Genomic DNA, 6,174 nt, shown 5'->3' with positions numbered 1-6,174 from the left:
GTGAGACAGAAGCACGCGTGCTGTGGAAGACCTGTCTTTCCAGAATATGCTTACTGAGATTTTGATTTTTTTTTTTTTTTTTAAATCTGTCTAATTGGATTACAGATTCTTTGAGCTACAGATAGGTAAAGGCGAGCACAGTGGAAACTTGGTTTAGAGCAGAATTTCTGGAAGTTGTTGGAGCAGAAGAAAGTATGGCAGCCTCCTCTAGGACTTAGTCTTCAAACGTTTCTGAAAGATACAATTACTTTTAAATATATTTACCTCCTCCTTACAGGTTCATTACAACCTTCATGATGACATTTTTGTAACCCCAGAGTTCCATAAGCACTAGTGTCCTGACTGTTGGTGGTGAAGTATATTCAGTTCTTACAGAGATGTGTGGAATATGTATGAGCTAAAGAAAAAACAACAAACTGAGCTGTTTTGGAACCCTGTGGTACCAATACACTTTCCAAAATGTACTTATGTACCCTTTAGTTCCATCTCTTACCATTTTCCCTGAGAGAGAACCTGTTTCTCACTCTAGTTTTCAGAATGAATCCTGTCCCCCAAGGAGACACTGCTGATGCTCAGGCTTCTTTCTACAGTTTCGCCCTGGCCTCATTACATCATACCAATGTCATGCCCTGGAGCAGGAGTTAGGAATCAAGTCAGCCACAGACAGCAGTCTGCACTGGTTTAGCTGCTCTTTCCGCATTCGTGTAATGGGAACACAATCCATCATGCTACGGCACTGAAAATATAGTTTAAGAAAAGTTACATTTTTCTCACTTGCAAGCAGAATGTTTATACAGGAAGGTGAATTCTGAAAGTGAATTTTCAAAGGAAAAGTATTTTGCGTTTTTTTGTGAAGCTGTGAGATTTATGGTGTCTGTGTTCCACAGCCACTTCCTATTGCCTGAACAGCTTGCCATTGGCCTCCCTGAGCCTTACTCCAGTGGCACAGTTTCCTGTGCTGCTGCATCAGACACACCTGTGATTATCAGGGTTACGACTGGCAGGTACCTCCTTGGGTAAACCAAGCCACACTGAGAATTTTGGATTGTTGCAATCTGTAGTGGTATCATGGTCTCAGAGAAATAAGTGGGAGCTTGCTTTTGGCTTCATTGATGTAGGATTTCACCCCAAGACATTAAGTTTTAATTTGTATCTCATTGTAAGCCAACACAGGAAGAATTCTGGACAAAATGTGCACTCAGTAGCTTGTGTCTTCAGGTGGCAGTGACTACTACACTGTGCATCAAATGGAGCTTTTTTTCACAGTTGATGACTGTACAGTGAATTTTCAGTGACAGTCTAGAGGTCATTATGGCAAAACCAGAGTCCAGCAGGCTGGGTCCAAAAGCAGGTATTTTGTCACAATTGTGACTAGATGACTGGAGCTGGGACCTTCTCCTGCCTCTCCTGAGTCACAGAGCTGCTTCAGCTTGTTTTCTCTGAAAATGACATTTAAGTTTCTGTTTTCTTTATTGAATTATTTCCTCAGCTGAAGAGAAAAAAAAAAAACAGGTCACTTTTAAAGGCAGACTAACAAAACCTGGCACTGTACTCCCAGTGCTCTTTAACGTGGAACTGATGTTCTTGCCTTTCTAATACCTTTACGCGGGTGTCTCCAAAGTTTACTCTTGTTTACAGGCATTATGGTCTTGTGTCTTTCTTGCCAGAATGGGGCAATGATGGAACTGAAGCAGCTTTCCAGAAAAAAAATGTTAACCCATTACAGCTCACTGGCACCCATGGAGACAGAGGCGTGGGGTACAGCTTGTACAGAACCCCCATAAAGGTGGTGTGTTGTGCATCCACAAAAGCCTAGAGATATTGGTGGAGCTTTGTACAGATTGTGGACAAATAATTTGTTTACTGAAAAATTCAGTCACTCAAAAGTATTAGTTAATGACAAATGCTGCAAACAGTTTGATTTTAAAAGTCACCTTTTTATGTGGTTTTTTTTTTTTTTTTTAAAGTACTACTTCGATAAAGTCTTACATTATTGGCTGGGTCACCAATCTGAAAATCCGTTTACAGGGTTCGAACTGAAGTAAATGATGGGATAAATATAAAAGGAAAACTCGAAAATCAGTTATTCTCGCACACCTGATTGTTTCTTGCGGTTTCTGGAGCTGGCAGCCCCCAGCAGCGGGAGCCGGTGGCCGCGGTGCCGGGGGAGCCGCGCTCCGCTCCGCTCCGCTCCGAGCGGTGTTTCTGCAGAGGCGCCGCACGGAGGTGCTGCCGGCCCGCGAAACAAGGCCGGTGCGCCCGGAACAACGTCCCCTTGCCCTGCCCGAGCTGGAGATAAAGCTGCTTTCTGACGGGAAATCGGGAAATTCACCCAGCGTCTGGGCAGGGAGGAACATATCACCTGGTAGAGTAGATCTGGTCTTTCCCACAGCTGCTGGACACAATCAATTAAACCCAAGGGTAATACTACATAAGTGGCCTTTGTAAAAGGCTCCAAATGCTGTGGGGAGTTACGTGGCACTTTACAGTGAGAGCTTAGTGACAACTTGTGCCATCGCAGCTGGCAGCTCAGCGTGGCACCTGGGCTTTGTGCACAGTCTGGGTTGGGGAATGAGGCTGGTACGGCTGTACTGCTGGTTGCCTCTCCCCGAGAAGTTGAGGTGGTGTGCTGTCAGGATGGGGAAGCCCCAAGCCCAAGGATGGTACTAAACCTTCCCTCAGTCACTCCGAGTCTGTGAGAGACTTTCCTTTAGCCAAGCACAGCCTCAGTGGGAGTTAGCCCCTGAGTGTCTCATGCGAGCCTGGCAAGCATCTGCCTTGGTTGAAGGAGGGGACCCTCCAGAGGAGCCTGGGTCTCTAGCCACCGTGGGAGCGTTCTTTTCTAGGAAGACATTTTGACAGCTGATTTCCACCAAAAAAAAACCCTTACTAATAAAGGGGTTAGAGTGGCTTAGTAAATTCATGTTTCCTCACACCTAATAGTGCTCTCTGCACTCTGTCCTCAGGACATTCTTATCCTTTGTTTTCTTCTTGTGCAGTCAGAAGGTCGCTTTTGAAAAAGGGTGGGACATAAATGGTGCCCTGAAAGTGCACTAACTGCCAAGAGAAGGTACAAGAGCCCCAGCAAAATCTCTGGAGAGGGTACATAAAAACATCTCTGGAGGTTCCAGATGTATGAGATATTAAGGACTGATAGATGGGGCCCAGGCAAAAGAGAGAAACACGGACAGACCATGAATGCAGATAGGGCAGGGAGATTTTAAAAGTTCTTCCCAATAAAGGTGGTCAGGCGCTGGAAGAGATGTCTACGGGTGCTGTGGTATCTCTTGGAGATTTTCAGAGGTTCAGCTGGCCTTGACCTTGAGCAACCTCATCAAATTGTGAAGCTTTGAGCAGGAGACTGGCCTATGTGACCTTCAGAGGTCCTTTCTGACCTAATCTTTGCTATGCTCCAGAAAAAAACAGTATCAAGAGGTAACAAGTGAAACAGAGGGAGAGCCCTCTAAGTGTATGAAAGGAGCTGTGAGGCCCCAGCAGCGGGCATTTTTGCCTGCTGTTTGGTGGGAGCCAAGTGCAGTAATGCTACTGCCTGGAAGTCCTGCTCTGACTCATCCCAGGACACATTTCTGCAAGGCACAGAAAAAAGGAGAAGTGACTGCTGAGCCCTGAATGAGGGGGAGGGGATCTGGCCCCATGGAAGCTCAGAACAGGGAATTTTAGTCTTACTCATCATATTATTTTTATATTTGGTTTTTCAGATGTAAACCTCAGTGTTTCTGTCAGCATATTAACTCTGTGTGCACCACAAGTTTGTTCGCTGGCCCCAGTGACTCCCTTATGCCTGCCGCCATGCACAGACACACAACTTCCAGCTGGGAGCTCAGTCTGACCCATTGCACCTTACTAGTGTTTGTAAGGAATAACTGGACTGCCTGGTGAGTGCTATTTAGTCAGGGCAGATTTCGGTGTCATGGTGGGGAAAGAAGGAAAAAGATGGGCCTGGTCTGGGAAAGCTATGGCCAGAGAACAGGCCAGGGCAGCTGAGTTAAATGTGGCAGATGTTCCATAGAGGATTTATAGAAATTAGAACTGAGATTCATCCCGAAAATGTGCTCTACCTAGTTTTAACTAATGTAAGTGAGAAAAAGAAGGGAAATCTATATGACTTTGAACAATGAATAGTGCTGGAAGGTCTAGCAGAATCTAGACCTCTAGCAGAAGACCAGCATGGGTTTGTTCTTTGCTGAGCTTTCAGACTTAAACAATGAGGCCACACTATTACCCTGCCAAGGGTATGTGCTATGTGTTTGATACAGTCTTCATCTTACATCTAAATGTAGTTAATGCTTGGTTCTGATCATGTAAGAGGGTTTTCTTATGTTCTTCAGTGCTCAGTAGTGAAAACCCTGATTTCTGCAACCTAACACATAATCTTCGTGTCTCCAGGGTACAGCCCAAACAACGGCTCCTGCCCCTCAGCTGACAGAGGACAGGCTGCAGTTCAGTATGGATGTTTCCATATCAGTGTTGCAGACATACAAATACTTTACAACCGACATTCAAACTTTCATTCTCCGCACAGAGTGAGATCTACATCCCTCCCTAGTGAGGTCCATATTCTGAATGCTAGTGCCAAGGTTCACAGTCTCAGCTACTGCAAGTAGTGGGACCTGTGCTGTCAGTCACCCCGAGTGCTGCAAGCTCCAGACTATGCAGGGCTGCATATCCTGTAAGTGGAGTAGCCACCACTCAGCAGAGTTGTAAGATTAGTGTTCACACTCTAAGGCATGGTGTGCAGAAAGGGTTAAATATCAGGCCCCTGTAATGAAACCATTAATGGTGTGCAAAAGGATCTCCAAAGTAGTAATATAGAGACAGAATTAAATTCTCCAGCTTCTTAAATGCAGGAGGATCCATTATTAGTATTCACCACTCAAATTCTATGTCCAGATATTAGAGCCTAGTCTGGTTTTCATCTTACAAGGATGCCACAGTGGTGTAGAGATCAGTGGTTTCGTGTCTCCTTCCAGACTCTTGATGAATCTATGCAGTCTCCATGTGGGTAAACACAAAACTACTCAGTAGGTTGGTACGAACAGGTTTGTAGTAGACCAAGGAGAATATCTCCTGCTATGTTTCAATGTGACATGCTGCATTATGAAATACATTCTCAAAGACGGAAGAAAACTATGAGATTAGGGTTTTTCCATTTCTGTTTGTCTAAGGTGACAGAAGTTGTATAAAGCTGGCACTGAAAAAAGTGCAATTCATAGCAAAGTTCATCTGAGGTTCTTCAAAGTAGGTGGGGGAAGCCCTTTTTTTTTCTTCTTTTCTAGTTGGCAAAGAAGCCCAGAACTGCAGCAATAGTGGGAGTGCCACAGGCAACGGTGCAACTTGGTGGCAGACATTATTACGGAGGAGGATTCAGAACAAGAATAGTGAACAGAATTGGCACTGAAGCTCAACTAACGTTCACTGTTACCAGTCATCTGAGAAACTTGAAGTGTTGGTTAAAAAGAACAATTCACACACAATGTCCAAGATGAGCAATCCAGTACGAAGCAATGGTTTCCTGGTACTATGAACAGTGATGATAAGTTGCAAACAGAAGTAAATTTAACAGAGACATCCAGAAGAATTATTAGGAGTAACAAAGCAGCCTGGGGCAAGAAAGTTTGTGTAGAGACCAACTCAAATTAAGTCTTAGCAGGAGAAAACTGGGATGCAGGCATGGCATTGCAAAGATGGGGTCTAGAAAACTGATCTTAATGTAGTTGGATATGGATGGCATCAGATATAATAGTGGTAGAGAAAAGATAGTTGAGAAAAGTTGTGAGACACAGTACTACCAAATCATTTTTCCCCCACAACTTCATACTATGTTTTGTATTTTATGTTTTGTTTTGTGTTCTCATAAGCCAAACCTCTTGGCATACTGAGAGGTCCTGTGGAATCTCAGTTTCTATTTCTTTCGAAGTTTTTTATTGTCATGGCCAGGCAGCTTGAAAAATTTCACACAGACACACACACACACACAGACGCACAACAATCCTGAATTAATATTGCAAGGATCTAAAAACGTTTTAAACAACCAGGACATATTTAGTTTCATCCTGTATTTTTAAGCATCACCGATTTTGCACATCAGATATGGGGTTTGCTCTGAACAGTGCACAGTGCATTTTTTCCATCACGGACATTTACTTACACTGA

Source organism: Columba livia, chromosome 5 (assembly GCF_036013475.1).
Source record: "Columba livia isolate bColLiv1 breed racing homer chromosome 5, bColLiv1.pat.W.v2, whole genome shotgun sequence".
Taxonomy (NCBI): domain Eukaryota; kingdom Metazoa; phylum Chordata; class Aves; order Columbiformes; family Columbidae; genus Columba; species Columba livia.
Note: the sequence above shows the minus strand (reverse complement) of the source record.